This window comes from Chiloscyllium plagiosum, unplaced genomic scaffold (assembly GCF_037043375.1).
Source record: "Chiloscyllium plagiosum isolate Xiang-an unplaced genomic scaffold, Cpla_swu_hap1 HiC_scaffold_51, whole genome shotgun sequence".
NCBI classification, from domain to species: domain Eukaryota; kingdom Metazoa; phylum Chordata; class Chondrichthyes; order Orectolobiformes; family Hemiscylliidae; genus Chiloscyllium; species Chiloscyllium plagiosum.
In genome coordinates, this window is record NW_028270189.1 from 16,869,433 (window position 1) to 16,887,531 (window position 18,099).

Below are 18,099 nucleotides of genomic sequence, written 5' to 3' on the forward strand. Positions count from 1 at the left end.
TGTCAGTGTCTGTGGGGCTGATTTATATCAGACAGGGGGAGATTGGTGTCAGTGACTGTGGTGCTGGTTTGTATCAGACAGGGGGAGATTGGTGTCAGTGACTGTGGGGCTGGTTTGTATCAAACAGGGCGAGATTGGTGTCAGTGACTGTGCGTCTGGTTTATATCAGACAGGGGGAGATTGGTGTCAGTGACTGTGCGTCTGGTTTATATCAGACAGGGGGAGATTGGTGTCAGTGACTGTGGGGCTGGTTTATATCAGACAGGGGAAGATTGGTGTCAGTGACTGTGGGGCTGGTTTATGTCAAACTGGGGGAGATTGGTGTCAGTGTCTGTGGTGCTGGTTTATATCAGACAGGGAGAGATTGGTTTCAGTGACGGTGGGGCAGGTTTATATCAGACAGGGTGTGATTGGTGTCAGTGTCTGAGGGGCTGGCTTACATCAGACAAGGGGAGATTGGTGTCAGTGTCTCTGGGGCTGGGTTATATCAGACAAGGGTAGATTGGTGTCAGTGTTGTGGGGCTGGGTTATATCAGACAGGGGGTGATTGGTCTCAGTGACTGTGGGGCTGGTTTATATCAGACAGGGGGAGATTGGTGTCAGTGGCTGTGGGGCACGTTTATATCAGACAGGGCGAGAATGGTGTTAGTGTCTGAGGGGCTGGTTTATATCAGACAAGGGGAGATTGGTGTCAGTGTCTGTGGGGATGGTTTATATCAGACAGAGGCAGATTGGTGTCAGTGTCTGAGGGGCTGGTTTGTATCAAACAGGGCGAGATTGGTGTCAGTGAATGTGGGTCTGGTTTATATCAGACAGGGGGAGATTGGTGTCAGTGACTGTGGGGCTGGTTTATGTCAAACTGGGGGAGATTGGTGTCAGTGTCTGTGGGGCTGGTTTATATCAGACAGGGGGAGATTGGTGTTCGTGACTGTGGGGCTGGTTTATATCAGACAGGGGTAGATTGGTGTCAGTGACTGTGGGGCTGGTTTATATCAGACAGGGGGAGATTGGTGTTCGTGACTGGGGGGCTGGTTTATATCAGACAGGGGGAGATTGGTGTCAGTGTCTGTGGGGCTGGTTTATATCAGACATGGCAAGATTGGTTTCAGTGACGGTGGGGCAGGTTTATATCAGACAGGGTGTGATTGGTGTCAGTGTCTGAGGGGCTGGCTTACATCAGACAAGGGAAGATTGGTGTCAGTGTCTCTGGGGCTGGATTATATCAGACAGGGGGAGTTTGTTGTCAGTGTCTGAGCGGCTGGTTTATATCAGACAAGGGTAGATTGGTGTCAGTGTTGTGGGGCTGGGTTATATCAGACAGGCAGAGATTGGTGTCAGTGACTGTGGGGCTGGTTTATATCAGACAAAGGGTGATTGGTGTCAGTGACTGTGGGGCTGGTTTATATCAGACAGGGGAAGATTGGTGTCAATGACTGTGGGGCTGGTTTATATCAGACAGGGGCAGATTGGTGTCAGTGACTGTGGGTCTGGTTTATATCAGACAGGGGGAGATTGTTGTCAGTGTCTGAGGGGCTGGTTTATATCAGACAGGGGGAGATTGTTGTCAGTGACTGTGGGGCTGGTTTATATCCGACAAGGGGAGTTTGTTTTCAGTGACTGTGGGGCTGGTTTATATCAGACAGGGGAAGATTGGTCTCAGTGACTGTGGAGCTGGTTTATATCAGACAGGAGGAAATTGGTGGCAGTGACTGTAGGGCAGGTTTATATCAGACAGGGCTAGATTGGTGTCAGTGTCTGAGGGGCTGATTTATATCCGACAGTGTGAGATTGGTGTCAGTGTCTGTGGGGCTGGTTTATATCAGACAGGGGGAGATTGGTGTCAGTGTCTGAGGGGTTGGTTTATATCAGACATGGGGAGATTGGTGTCAGTGTCTGTGGGGCACGTTTATATCAGACAGGGGGAGATTGGTGTCAGTGACTGTGGGGCACGGTTATATCAGACAGGGCGAGATTGGTGTCAGTGTCTGAGGGGCTGGTTTATATCGGACAAGGGGAGATTGGTGTCAGTGTCTGTGGGGCTGGTTTATATCAGACAGGGGCAGATTGGTGTCAGTGTCTGAGGGGCTGGTTTATATCAGACAGGGGGAGATTGGTGTCAGTGACTGTGGGGCTGGTTTGTATCAAACAGGGCGAGATTGGTGTCAGTGACTGTGGGGCTGGTTTGTGTCAAACTGGGGGAGATTGGTGTCAGTGTCTGTGGTGCTGGCTTATATCAGACAGGGGGAGATTGGTGTCAGTGACTGTGGGGCTGGTTTATATCAGACAGGGGGAGATTGGTGTTCGTGACTGTGGGGCTGGTTTATATCAAACAGGGTGAGATTGGTGTCAGTGTCTGTGTGGCTGGTTTATATCAGACAGGGGGAGATTGGTGTCAGTGTCTGAGCGGCTGGTTTATATCAGACAAGGGGAGATTGGTGTCAGTTTCTATGGGGCTGGGTTATATCAGACAGGGGGAGTTTGTTGTCAGTGTCTGAGCGGCTGGTGTATATCAGACAAGGGTAGATTGGTGTCAGTGTTATGGGGCTGGGTTATATCAGACAGGCAGAGATTGGTGTCAGTGACTGTGGGGCTGGTTTCTATCAGACAAAGGGTGATTGGTGTCAGTGACTGTGGGGCACATTTATATCAGACAGGGGGTGATTGGTGTCAGTGACTGTGGAGCTGGTTTATATCAGACAGGGGGAAATTGGTGGCAGTGACTGTGGGGCAGGTTTATATCAGACAGGGGGAGATTGGTGTCAGTGTCTGTGAGGCTGGTTTATATCAGACAAGGGGAGATTGGTGTCAGTGTCTGTGGGGCTGATTTATATCAGACAAGGGGAGATTGGTGTCAGTGTCTGTAGGGCAGGTTTATATCAGACAGGGGTAGATTGGTGTCAGTGTCTGAGGGGCTGGTTTATATCAGACAAGGGGAGATTGGTGTCAGTGTCTGTGGGGCTGGTTTATATCAGACAGGGGGAGATTGGTGTCAATGTCTGTGAGGCTGGTTATATCAGACAAGGGGTGATTGGTGTCAGTGTCTGTGGGGCTGATTTATATCAGACAGGGGGAGATTGGTGTCAGTGACTGTGGGGCTGGCTTATATTAAACAGGGCGAGATTGGTGTCAGTGACTGTGGGTCTGGTTTATATCAGACAGTGGGAGATTGGTGTCAGTGACTGTGGTTCTGGTTTATATCAGACAGGGGGAGATTGTTGTCAGTAATTATGGGTTGGTTTATATCAGACAGGGGAAATTTGTGCCAGTGACGGTGAGGCTGGTTTATATCAGACAAGGGGTGATTGGCGTCAGTGTCTGTGGAGCTGGTTTATATCATACAGGGGGAGATTGGTGTCAGTGACTGTGGGGCTGGTTTATATCAGACAGGGGGAGATTGTTGTCAGTGTCTGAGTGGCTGGTTTATATCAGACAGGGGGAGATTGTTGTCAGTGACTGTGGGGCTGGTTTATATCCGACAAGGGGAGTTTGTTGTGAGTGACTGTGGGGCTGGTTTATATCAGACAGGGGAAGATTGGTCTCAGTGACTGTGGAACTGGTTTATATCAGACAGGAGGAAATTGGTGGCAGTGACTGTAGGGCAGGTTTATATCAGACAGGGCTAGATTGGTGTCAGTGTCTGAGGGGCTGATTTATATCCGACAAGGTGAGATTGGTGTCAGTGTCTGTGGGGCTGGTTTATATCAGACAGGGGGAGATTGGTGTCAGTGTCTGAGGGGTTGGTTTATATCAGACATGGGGAGATTGGTGTCAGTGTCTGTGGGGCATGTTTATATCAGACAGGGCGAGATTGGTGTCAGTGTCTGAGGGGCTGGTTTATATCGGACAAGGGGAGATTGGTGTCAGTGTCTGTGGGGCTGGTTTATATCAGACAGGGGCAGATTGGTGTCAGTGTCTGAGGGGCTGGTTTATATCAGACAGGGGGAGATTGGTGTCAGTGACTGTGGGGCTGGTTTGTATCAAACAGGGCGAGATTGGTGTCAGTGACTGTGGGGCTGGTTTATGTCAAACTGGGGGAGATTGGTGTCAGTGTCTGTGGTGCTGGCTTATATCAGACAGGGGGAGATTGGTGTCAGTGACTGTGGGGCTGGTTTATATCAGACAGGGGGAGATTGGTGTTCGTGACTGTGGGGCTGGTTTATATCAAACAGGGTGAGATTGGTGTCAGTGTCTGTGGGGCTGGTTTATATCAGACAGGGGGAGATTGGTGTCAGTGTCTGAGCGGCTGGTTTATATCAGACAAGGGGAGATTGGTGTCAGTGTCTATGGGGCTGGGTTATATCAGACAGGGGGAGTTTGTTGTCAGTGTCTGTGCGGCTGGTTTATATCAGACAAGGGTAGATTGGTGTCAGTGTTATGGGGCTGGGTTACATCAGACAGGCAGAGATTGGTGTCAGTGACTGTGGGGCTGGTTTCTATCAGACAAAGGGTGATTGGTGTCAGTGACTGTGGGGCTGGTTTATATCAGACAGGGGAAGATTGGTGTCAGTGACTGTGGGGCACATTTATATCAGACAGGGGGTGATTGGTGTCAGTGACTGTGGAGCTGGTTTATATCAGACAGGGGGAAATTGGTGGCAGTGACTGTGGGGCAGGTTTATATCAGACAGGGGGAGATTGGTGTCAGTGTCTGTGAGGCTGGTTTATATCAGACAAGGGGAGATTGGTGTCAGTGTCTGTGGGGCTGATTTATATCAGACAAGGGGAGATTGGTGTCAGTGTCTGTAGGGCAGGTTTATATCAGACAGGGGTAGATTGGTGTCAGTGTCTGAGGGGCTGGTTTATATCAGACAAGGGGAGATTGGTGTCAGTGTCTGTGGGGCTGGTTTATATCAGACAGGGGGAGATTGGTGTCAGTGTCTGTGAGGCTGGTTATATCAGACAAGGGGTGATTGGTGTCAGTGTCTGTGGGGCTGATTTATATCAGACAGGGGGAGATTGGTGTCAGTGACTGTGGGGCTGGCTTATATTAAACAGGGCGAGATTGGTGTCAGTGACTGTGGATCTGGTTTATATCAGACAGTGGGAGATTGGTGTCAGTGACTGTGGTTCTGGTTTATATCAGACAGGGGGAGATTGTTGTCAGTAATTATGGGTTGGTTTATATCAGACAGGGGAAATTGGTGCCAGTGACGGTGAGGCTGGTTTATATCAGACAAGGGGTGATTGGCGTCAGTGTCTGTGGAGCTGGTTTATATCATACAGGGGGAGATTGGTGTCAGTGACTGTGGGGCAAATTTATATCAGACAGGGGGATATTTGTATCAGTGACTGTGGGGCTGGTTTATATCAGACAAAGGGTGATTGGTGTCAGTGACTGTGGGGCTGTTTTATATCAGACAGGGGAAGATTGGTGTCAGTGACTGTGGGGCACATTTATATTAGACAGGGTGTGATTGGTGTCAGTGACTGTGGAGCTGGTTTATATCAGACAGGGGTAGATTGGTGTCAGTGTCTGAGGGGCTGGTTTATATCAGACAGGGGGAGATTGGTGTCAGTGTCTGACGGGCTGGTTTATATCAGACAGGCGGAGATTGGTGTCAGTGTCTGTGGGGCTGGTTTATATCAGACATGGGGAGATTGGTGTCAGTATCTGTGGGGCTGGTTTATATCAGACAAGGCGAAATTGGTGTCAGTGTCTGTGGGGCTGGTTTATATCAGACAAGGGGAGATTGGTGTCAGTGACTGTGGGGCACGTTTATATCAGACAGGGGGAGATTTGTGTCAGTGACTGTTGGGCACGTTTATATCAGAAAGGGGGTGATTGGTGTCAGTGATTGTGGAGCTGGTTTATATCAGACAGGGGGAGATTGGTGTCAGTGTCTGTGGTGCTGGTTTATATCAGACAGGGGGAGATTGGTGTCAGTGTCTGAGGGGCTGGTTTATATCAGACAAGGGGAGATTGGTGTCAGTGTCTGAGGGGCTGCTTTATATCAGACATGGGGCGATTGGTGTCACTGACTGTTTGGCAGGTTTATATCAGACAGGGGGAGATTGGTGTCAGTGGCTGAGGGGCTGGTTTATATCAGACAAGGAGAGATTAGTGTCAGTCTCTGTGGGGCTGGTTTATATCAGACAGGGGCAGATTGGTGTCAGTGTCTCTGGGGCTGATTTATATCAGACAGGGGGAGATTGGTGTCAGTGTCTGTGGGGCTGGTTTATATCAGACAGGGGGAGATTGGTGTCAGTGTCTGTGGGGCTGATTTATATCAGACAGGGGGAGATTGGTGTCAGTGACTGTGGGGCTGGCTTATATCAAACAGGGCGAGATTGGTGTCAGTGACTGTGGGTCTGGTATATATCATACCGGGGGGAGATTGGTGTCAGTGACTGTGGGGCTGATTTATATCAGACAGGGGAAGATTGGTGTCAGTGACTGTGGGGCACATTTATATCAGACAGGGGGTGATTGGTGTCAGTGACTGTAAAGCTGGTTTATATCAGACAGGGGGAGATTGGTGTCAGTGACTGTAGGGCAGGTTTATATCAGACAGGGGTAGCTGAGCGGCTGGTTTATATCAGACAACGGGATATTGGTGTCAGTGTTGTGTGGCTGATTTATATCAGACAGGGGGAGATTGGTGTCAGAATCTGTGGTGATGGTTTATATCAGACAGTGGGAGATTGGTGTCAGTGACTGTGGTGCTGGTTTATATCAGACAGGGGGAGATTGGTGTCAGTGTCTGTGGTGATGGTTTATGTTAGAAACGAAAATCGCTTCTCAATAATCGCTCTAGACAAATTCAGGAAAGCAAAGTTTTATTAACAAGTCAAGTCTGCAGAGTTGGGCACCCTTGAAGAAAAGGCGCGCTGAGGCTTACAAAGTCTCCCATTATATACAGTACAAATCCCTCCTCTCCTTGGCTCTAACAAGCCATGAGGTTCATATTCTTAAAAACATCATTATTCTTATCACAAAGTCTGCAACAAATGGCTCCAGAGTCTCTAAAGTTGTTGTTTTTCTCACCCTGTAGTCTTATCAGTCAAAGACTTATTCTTCTCTGTCTGTGCAATCTGTAACAGATGTCTCTCGAGTCGTTTCCCTATCCTGGAGTCTTATCAGTCAAGGACTCATCCTTCCCTGCCTGTGTTAATGGTTTCATCAATGAAGGGCCTGTTTGTTTTTACTCTGCTCACAAATTGTCAGCATTCTGCACAATTTAAACTATTCTACTTTTGAGTATATAAAATGTTGTAGAAAAGAAACAAAAGTTTTGTCTTTTATTATAGATCAGTCTGTGGTCCAGGCACATCTTAAAGTTTAAACTGAAATTACCTCTCACAATTCCACCCTTTTCTTTCTTTAAGATGTGCCTGACCAAGATAAGCCCCCCGAGGAGAAAGTGAGGTCTGCAGATGCTGGAGATCAAAGTTGAAACTTTATTGCTGGAACAGCACAGCAGGTCAGGCAGCATCCAGGGAACAGGAGATTCGACGTTTCGGGCACAGGCCCTTCTTCAGGAATGAAGAAGGGCCTGTGCCCAAAACGTCGAATCTCCTGTTCTCTGGATGCTGCCTGACCTGCTGTGCTGTTCCAGCAATAAAGTTTCAACCAAGATAAGCCCCCCCTCCCTCAAGGGCCCGGGAAATCCTTGGTCTTTCGCAGCAACATCACTTTAAGTTCCCGCGTCCCATGTTGTGGAACCACCACTGCCTGGAGTCGGGAAATATTTTTCTGAATTAAAAACTGAATACAGGGAGTTAGGCAGGGTAATACGAGAAGAAGAATCATGCCGCCCCCAACCACCAGCAACGCCGTGCGCCACCAGCTACCACCTAGGAGACCATCCCACCATCCGATGCCACTAAGTGGACGCCAAGATTGTACTGGCACATGGGCCAATCTCCGAATTTCATCAGAAATTTTCAAAACCGCTTTACCATTATCGTCAATTTCTAGACAGCAGTTTGTCAGGTTAAATTTCCCGCACACACCCCCCTCTGAGGCCAACAGATAATCCAAGGCAAGTCGGTTTTGATATATAGCACCCCTCATCTGATCTTGCTGCTGAGCCAACAACTCTAGGGCCAGGGCAGTCCGGTTAGTAATGACCTCTACGACTGCTTGGAGCCTGATAATTCGAGTTAACATATAGATAGGAGTACGATATCCCCATGATCCGTCCTGTGCCCACGTAGCCGGCCCGTAGTATTCAATAATCCGGGCCGGTGGCCACTCATCCCCCCAATCACCGACTTGGATATCCCTTGGCGACCTACGCAGGGAGTCAAAGAGTTTAACTCCCAAATCATCGCCTTCCTCCCGGGGTAATAGGAAGAATTCAGGTCTTATTAGACCCAGGAAGCATACTCCAGCCCATCCCATGGGCAGTTTGGAATATGCCTGATTACCGCATATCCAAAATAGGCCATCTGGAGCAGGCCCTCCCTGCCTCACAACGTCATCCCACAACTCCTTTACCCCAGGGACGCCCTCATAAGGACCAGGACCACTGCAATTCCAGTATTCGGATTGTTCGCCCTGTGGCAGAGTCTGGACAGGATTATTCCAGCATTGATTCCCCTGACAACCACCGCTCCACACTCTTTTCATGCCATCGGAAGGGTCAGCACTTAGCTCGTAAGAGGAGGAATCAGAACGTAACCGAATGCAATTTTGATGATCTCGGTGTGCAATGTACCAAGCAATATTCTCAGGCCACCATACTCGCGTGGTTGCATCCAATATATTCTGACAGGGGCTAATCCCTACCTTCACGGTCCCCTTGCCTTCAATACAGAACTGGCCCTCAGGGCTGTTTGTCAGTCTCCACCCCTGGCTTTTTCTGTCGTTGTCATGAGTCCAAGTGGTTTGCAGCAATTCCCCTATGTCTAAGCTTTGACCAGTCCACGGCCATTGTTCCGACATATGCGGCCCCCCCACAGACCCAGCAATTGCTAACATTTAAAACAGTGGCTATTCTAGAGGTGAGATCAATAAACAGGTTTTGTGTAACATCAGGGAGTTCAATCTTTCCTTCTACCTCTGCGTATACAGATGGCACTTTAGGGAGCACGACCGTTCCCTGACGGTCTTGCTCTTTCCCCAACCCCCGATCAGTGATCTGTATCTTGGTCTCCTTGACTCTGTCAACCTGCTCCCTGAGCAACACGGAGGATAGGTCCCACCTCCCAGTTTTGCTAATACACACCCAGCGGTCATTTATAGGGCATCCATGGATTTTGCCACCGTATCCTTTATTATATACCTGATAATAGGGTCTCCCATCCTCCCAACATTCATGGCGTGCACTCACATCGTAACACCTATCGTCCACATAGGAATGGGACACAAATGATCCCGAATAGATTCGAATCCCAAGTCTTACTGTAGTTCGACATTTGTCACATCTCCCCTCACCCTCCCCCACATACAGGAGTAAACTGATCAATATCCCCACCAATACAGTTCAAGTAGAGTTCATTATTGCTGTCTTTTCAGTTTTACCGACAACGGCTTGTCCCCTTGCTCGCATGTCCAGGTGCTTTCTTCTTCAGGCGGAACAGGCCCCTTTATCCTTGATGCGTGGACCCACCCTTTTTCTTTCGTCCGAACAGCTGCTTCAGTTGTTAATAGAACCAGGAACGATCCTTCCCACCGCGGCTGGAGCTTTTCGGCCTTCCAGGTCTTAACAAGTATCCAATCTCCGGGCTCCACCTTATGCAGGAGGAAGTCGAGCGGCGGAGTCTGAGCCAGGAGACCTTTCCTCCGGAGTTCTGCAAAAGAACGGGATAAGGCCAGTAAATAGGTTCGGATAAATACATCCCCCCCTTGTAGAGTGGGACATCCATCAGCCTTACTCCAATACGGTAATCCGAACAGCATTTCATAGGGGGAAACCCCGACATCTCGGCGAGGTGCCGTACGTATCCTCAATAGGGCAATGGGCAGGCACTTTGGCCAGGGTAACTTAGTTTCTAACATCAGCTTAGTCAATTGGGTCTTGAGCGTGCCATTCATTCTCTCAACTCGACCCGAACTCTAAGGATGCCAGGGTGCGTGGAATTTCCATTGGATACCCAGGGCAGTACAGATCAAATGGTGTAGCTTAGAAATAAAATGCGTCCCGCAGTCAGAGTCGATAGATTCCATTATGCCATATCTCGGGATTATGTTCTCTAACAATAGTCGGGCCACGGTTGGTGCATCGGCTTTGGCAGTTGGGAAAGCCTCTACCCAGTGAGTGAAATGGTCTACTATTACTAGCAGATATTTCCATCTCTGTACTGGGGGTAATTCTGGAAAGTCGACTTGGATCCTCTGAAATGGCCTAATCGCGAGGGGCTGACCACCGGCTGGCATAGAACGCATGGCTTTCTGATTAATACGCCGGCAAGTGGGGCATCCGACTACCTCTTATTGGGCTAATGTGTATATCCCCCTGCATACATAGTCTCTCAGGATTGTATCACACATGGCTTGCACCCCCCAGTGGGTCTGATGGTGTAATCGGTGCAGAATACCCCGGGTGATCTGTTTGTTCAGTACTTGTCTCCCATCTGTTTGTTCAGTACTTGTCTCCACTTCCCGTTAGTATCTAGCCGGGCACCCAATTGATCCATTTTATCAATCTCCCCCTGGGTGAAGACGGGTTGTTTAACGAGCCCTTCCCTCAACGGTATTAACGTTAACAATTGGACGGATTTTTCGACCGCTGCCCGCTTGGCTTCCTCGTCTGCCAGCCGGTTTCCCACCGCTTCCGGTGTCGACCCCTTCTGGTGACTGGGTACATGTACTACTGCAAGTTCTGTAGGCAACGCCAGGGCTTCCAACGTTAGGCTGATCATTTGTTCGTGAGCTAATTCCTTTCCCCGGGAAGTTATCAATCCTCGCTCTTTCCAGATTTTCCCGAAAGTATGAACGACTCCGTATGCATACTTTGAGTCAGTATATATGGTTCCCACTTTCCCTTCCAACAACTTCAGGGCCCTCTGGAGGGCGTACAACTCACAGGATTGGGCTGACCACTTCCCGGGCAGTCGTCCGGACTCAATCGCCCGTTTCGTTGCACCATCTATGACAGCATAGCCACTGTATCGTACTCCACTGATGCACCGGGAGGACCCGTCGATATACAGTTCCTGTCCCTCACCCAGCAGGGCTTCTTGCAGGTCCTCTCGGCTCTTGGTCTGCAAGTCCACAAATTCCACACAATCATGCTCCTGTTCCCCATCTGCAGGACGTCCGTACAGAAACTGGGCTGGGTTGCAACTGAGATCTTTTGCAAAATTGAGATCGTTCGCGGTCATCAAAATCGTCTCATACTTCAGGATGCGAGAGTCTGTTAACCAGCGGTGAGCCTTTTGAGCCAGTATGGCACTAACCGAATGTGGGGAGTATACTGTGATCCTTCCTCCAAAGGTAAGTTTTCGGGCCTCTTCTACGAACATTGCCGTAGCTGCCACTGCCTGTATACAGGTCGGCCATCCACATGACACAGGGTCTAACATTTTTGACAAAAATGCAACCGGCTAACGTTTCCCTGCCCGCAGCTGAGTAAGCACACCCTGGGCAATTCTGCCGGCGCTATTAACATATAACTGGAACGGTTCCTTCAGGGTGGGTAAAGCCAATACCGGAGATCGGATCAGTTTACTTTTAATAATATTAAATCGCTGCTCCTCCTCATCTGACCTGTCCACCTTTTGTCCTTCTTGTCCCAGTTTGTCGTACAAAAATTTTACTAAAGTGGCGTAACTTTCAATCCATATCCGGCAATACCCTACTAGTCCCAGGAATTGTCTGACTTCCTTCTTCGTCCTGGGTATTGGCATACCCGTCATCCCCGATATTCGTTCTGGCGTGATACGGCGATGCCCCTTACTGACCTGATGGCCCAGATATCTTACTTCTTGCTCCACAAACTGGAGTTTTGTCCTGGAGACGCTTAGGCCCTGTTTCCCCAGGAAGTTCAGCAGGGCAACGGTGTCTGCTCGTACCTCCTCTTCTCCCGGTCCTGGGAGTAAGAGATCATCGACATATTGGAGCAATTGATTCTCCGCGTTACACCGAAATCCTCCTAAGATCTGCTCCAGTATTTGTCCAAACAAGTTGGGTGACTCCGTGAATCCCTGCGGCAAGACTGTCCATCTTAACTGTCGCTTTCGTCCTGAGAAGGGATTCTCCCATTCAAATGCAAAAAGGTTCCGACTTTCTTCGTCAAGGGGGCAACTCCAGAAGGCATCCTTCAGATCTATTACGCTGAACCATTCATGTTCGGGGGGGAATTTTACACATTAACGTGTAGGGAGTGGGTACCACCGGGTATCTAGCCTGGACTACTTCATTCAACCCCCGCAAGTCTTGCACCAGCCTATACGTCCCATCCGGCTTTCTCACAGGGAGTGTTGGAGTATTGAAAGGGGACATACATTCCTCCAGTAGTCCATCTGTGATTAATCTTTCTATCACAGGTTGTAACCCTTCCCGTCCTTCCATAGCAATCGGATACTGTTTCCTTCTTACCGGGCCTTTTCCTGGTAACATGGTGATTTGGAGAGGTTTGATGTTTAGACCCCCTCTGTTCCCCTCCCGGTACCAAACTCCCGGGTCTATTTGTTGATCATCTTCTTCGGTGAGGGCGAACAACCGTACCACCATTTCCCCGTTACTTGGTACCGTTCCGATCCCTAGTTTGACCTGCAAGTCTCTTCCTAACAAATTAAATCCCGCCGATGGCAGTAGAAGGAGGTCTCGTTTAGTAGTTCTGTTTTCATACCCAATTTCCACGTCCTCCACTACTGGGACTTGCAATGTCTTTCCTCCAATGCCAGATACCCCCATAACTGTTCTTCCTGCTCGGGTGCCGGGGGGTATTTGGATTATACTTGATCTTTCGGCTCCCGAGTCCACCATAAATGTGATCTCCGACCCTTGGGGCCCTACTTTCAAGTTTACCAGGGGTTCCTGTCGATAGTCCTTTTGCCCCAAGGGTAGGAACCCCCGACCTCCCTAATCTTCCTCCATCAGGGCGTACGACCGCACTTCCCGCTTGTAGCGGGGGCACTCTCGCTTAAAATGTCCCTCTTCATTACAGTAGTAACATCTGAGTATCCTCCTCGTTTCCCTGTCGCGGCCTCGAGTTCCTCCACCCTTCCTTTGTTCCGGCCCCGGTCCTCTTTTCCTCTGCTCTTGCCACGACTCTCCCCTTTCCTGTTCCTGCCACGGCTCTCCTTTTTCCCTCCTTCCAGCTGTCACTTGTTGCACCGTCTGCATCATTATCTTTGTCGCCTTCTTTTGCTTCTCATCGTCCCTTCTCACAAACACCTTTTGTGCCTCCCGTAGTAGTTCACTCAGAGGTTTACTATCCCAATCATCCATTTTCTCTAACTTCTTTCGTATGTCCGGCCAGGCTTTTGACACAAACTCTACCCGTATGAGTTGCTGTCCCACTTCCGTCTCAGGATCCACCCCAGCGAACTGCTGCAAGTTCTTCCTAATCCTGTCTAGGAAGTCTGTAGGGGTTTCTTCCGGGTTTTGATGATTCCCAAAGGCCTTGGTAAAATTGTGCCCCTTCGGGGCTGCCTGCCTTATTCCTTTTATCCAATATTCCCGCATATCCCTCATGTTGCGTCTTCCTTCTTCCGTTTGCTTATCCCACTCGGGGTCGGTGAGGGGAAATTTCTGCTCCCCTCCTGCTCCTCCCTCTCTATCCCAGACCAACAGCGCAGCTTGTCGTATCATCTGTCGCTCCTGGCTAGAGAACAATGTTCCCATGATGGAATACATCTCATCCCACGTATAAGTATTTGGCCCCAGGAACTGATCTAATTGTTCAGCCAGGCCCATGGGGTCCTCCAGGAGGCCCTTCATCTCCCTCTTGTAATTCCGTACTTCAGTACTCGTTAAGGGGACGTTCACATATCCCGTCCCTCCTTCCGCGCCTCCCATGGGCACTTCCCGGAGTGGATTCACTCTTGCAATCGGGACAGAGTTCCGTCTGTGACTCTTTTCAGCTTGAGATCTAGTCTGTAATCCTGAGGCACCTGGTGGTTCCTCCCCACTTTCTTCCCCTTCCCCTGAATCGTCGCCACCCGAAGGACCATTTTGCGGGGCCGACGGGGTCACGTAGGGCGGCGGTAAGTGATCTAAAGGTTCCCATTCTTTCTGCCCTTTCGAGTCTTCATTGGTTACCTTCATTTTGCAAGATAGTGTGACTGGCAGCCAACAAAGGGCGTAATCACTTTCCCCCCGAGTAACATTAGGTTTCGAATTGACATATAAAATTAGAGCTTGCCGGACCCAGTCTTCGTCAGTGCCGAATTTAGGCCACCACACTGAGTCTCCCTGAATAGGTGTTTGGGACCACGTTTGACAGTATCTCACCATCTTCTTTCTAGATTTTCCTTTTCTCCTACCCTGATCCCAATTATTTAACATTATTCCTAACGGACTATCGGCAGATACCCCGGGGTATTTTTCATTGTCTACGCTCAAGCCTACCTTTCCCTTATTCGTCTTGGATCCCTTACTTCCCATTGCCGAGGACTTTGTAAAATCGGAGATTCCAGTATTATCCCGTGATAATCTATCACTATGTAGCCAATTCCCGGACCTTCAGTCCCGTGATCGCCCAGGTCCCTTTGCAGGCACCCCCGGTCTTTGGATTCCTGTGTCCTACGTCTCTGTGAAACAGATCACAGGCACCCCGTAGGTCCACATTCCTCCGCAAACACGGTCTCTGCAAAATCCCGCACAGACGAGCCCCGGTCTGTAGATTCCTGAGTCCCACGTCTCTGTAGAAAAATCTACAGGCACTCCGCAGGTCCCCAGTCCTCCGGAAAGACGGTCCCCGCAAGTCTGTTCTTACCTGGGTTCGGTGCACCGAAATTACTCGATCGTTAACCGTCCCCACTGCCTCGGCCACACCCCTCCTTTGTTCTCCTGAGCCTTCCGGATATCGCTCGCTCAAGCCGCGCGGGGCGACAAGCAAGGAATCAGGGACTGCCGAACTCGGCAGGGTGCACCTTCTCCGATGTCCTTCCTCAGCCCCCCCTCGCGGCCGGAGTGTTGATCGGACGAGCCCCCAAGTTTGTTAGAAACGAAAATCGCTTCTCAATAATCGCTCTAGACAAATTCAGGAAAACAAAGTTTTATTAGCAAGTCTGCAGAGTTGGGCACTCTTCTGAGAAAAGCGCGCCAGGCTAACAAAGTTTTCGATTAAATACAGTTCAAGCTCCTCCCTTCTATAGCTCTAAAGAGTCACGAGGTTCACATTCTGAACATTCATTATTTTTCCATTCTGGACCCTTATCACAAAGTCTGCAGTATATGTCTCCCTAGTTGTTTTTCTAGCCTGCAGTCTTATCAGTCAAGGACTTATTCTTCTCTGTCAGAGTTAGTGGTCTTATCAATCAAGGACTTGGTTTTTCTACTCTGTCTCGTCCTTTATTATAGAGAAGCATGTTTTACCCTACCCCCACGGCTCTATTCCCCTTAGACTCTGAGGTCATGCACATCTTAACTATTTGTACCGAAATCGTCTTTCACACCACCCATACCCCTACATTTACCCCTGCCCCTAACACTACGGGCAATTTAGCATGGCCAATTCACCTAATCTGCACATTTTTGGACTGTGGGGGGAAATCCACGCAGACATGGGAAGAATGTGCAAATTCCACACAGTCAGTCGCCTGAGGTGGGAATTCAAGCCGGGTCTCTGGTGCTGTGAGGCCGCAGTGCTAACCACTATGCCCATTACACTCCAACAATTGATATTCATTTTTACATATGACAGGCAGCTATATGAGATTTCTAATCAGCTGTCGTGACAATAGAAGAGTTCGTTTGTCAGAAATAGTTATTATTTTAAAGTTACTAAGAATATTAAACAAAGGTTCTAATTACAGATTCTTGACAATCATAGAGGTAATTTGTAACATAATTAGATACACGTAACCAATGCCTATCAAAAAAAAACATTATAGAAAAGCATTTAGACTTAGATGTGTAGTTAGCTAGTTTGAGGAATTAACTACAAGCTATGATGTTGACTGCCCATTAATTATAAAGTCCTGACAATAAGAGTAGCTGTATAATTTTACACAACGTAACGAACATTAGAACACAAGTCATATTACTAATCTTATAGCAAGTAAGTTAAAACTAACTGTATTTTGTATTTCTTTGTACATATATAATTAGGACAGTGACCAATATGAGAAGTAATTGACTTTGATAAAATAAAATATAATGAATAGCAGAATTCAAAATGTCCCAACTGATAAGGCATCCTGAGAGGCCCGAGGGAGTGCAGGAATAACTTTGGAATCTGAATTAATAAGATGTGTGGAAAGATCCCAATGTCTGGAGATTATCGTACCTGTTAAACAACATGAGATGAAAGGAATTTGGGAATGTCCATTAGAATGTCCATCTACGATTAAGTGTTTGAATTGGGTGAGGAGGAGAGGGCTGTAACTACAGTACATGTGGCCATTGTGATGCAGAAAGTCCATAAAAATGCTGATTTTTATTGTATATGTTACAGTGTGTCATGGATCTCCCTTCCGAGATTGGCCTCGGGGGATGATCCCTTCATTAACTGATTGCTGCATGAGTAAACATCTTCCACTTGCCTGAACTCAGCCTACTTCCAGAGTCTTCATTCCCTGTCAGGGGAAAACACTTCTACAACTATGATGACATTTCAATTCAATACATACATTTATTGTGTGTGAAATTATTACATTCAGAGTGATATAATTTTCATGATAAAATTGTTTTACATTTGCTTTTTTTGGTGTACAAGAAAACAATTTGATTATATCCATTTGTTCTTTAGTTCAACCAACAATAAGTTTTAAATTATTGTGAAGACTACAATCGAGGAAACGGGAACTAGTCTTCAGCTCAAATGTCACATTATGTGACTGTTTCTTTTTTTCAAATCTTGTGTCCTCCAAAATGATTTTTATTTTCATTTCATTATAAGAAAACAAATGCTTGGAAATGTTGGCAATTTCCCTTTCCCTTCCATGTTAGTTGGCAGTGAATAATAATCACACAATTATGAGAATTCCTTTCCGTACCAAATGTCATTGACACGACTGTTTGTTCACAATAATAGTCATTTTCATGGCCTAAAACTTTTCCTCCTAATTCTGAAATAAATATTGAAACCTTTATTGTGATAAAAAGTACATTAACAAAATTAACATGACTCTTCAAGAAAGCTATTGGAAGCATATAACTCTTGCATTGCCTGCAGTTTTGAACAAAATTGTTTTTTTCCAATTGTTGCTGAATAATTTTTTCACACCATCCAGCTAAGGTTTATGCTTTAATTTTCAGTTTCTTAACCTTAATGTATCCAATCAACATCAGAACAAAGTGCTTTCAAAATATTAAGTCAATTTATCTGTCAGTATTATAAAGGCATTTATCATTTACAATAATTACACAGCAATTTAACTTAGACTTTGTAAACATGCAGTGTTTTTTAAAATTTCTTTCATTATTTCTTATTGTCAATGCTACTATATTAATACCTATTTGTTCAGGCCAATCCAAATACAAAACGAGCAATAATATCCCTTGCAAAATTCTTTGTAACTATCTGATTTTTGCTCATTTGAAAGATTACAATTATCTCAGCCTTTGAAATTCAGAGAGCTCCAATTATGTTTCCCTGCAATATTATTCTTCATTTCTATATATTACTCAGTCTAATATCAAGATGAGATTTCTCATTAATCTCAAGTTCATGAATATGATTTTTAAAATCCCTTTCTTGCTAATATATCTTATATATAATAATTGTGCAATCCAGTCAGGGGTCTCAATGTGGAATAATGCTTCCGTACAATAAATATTGCAAGAACATTGCAAAGTGCAATCTTTCAATCATTGTGAATATTGTATTTATTTTAAACTTGGAAATATTTTTGAATTGATTTGATTATAATTTACTTTGATGCTGACATTTACTGTATATTGAATCACAATATCAGGAGATAATAAGGAGGTATCATCGTTCATTCCAATAATCACAGTATCTGCTATATACTTTCTTCTGGTCACTAATAGCAAGATGTATCTAATTCTACTCAATCAATATTCCTCAGAAAATATTTGAG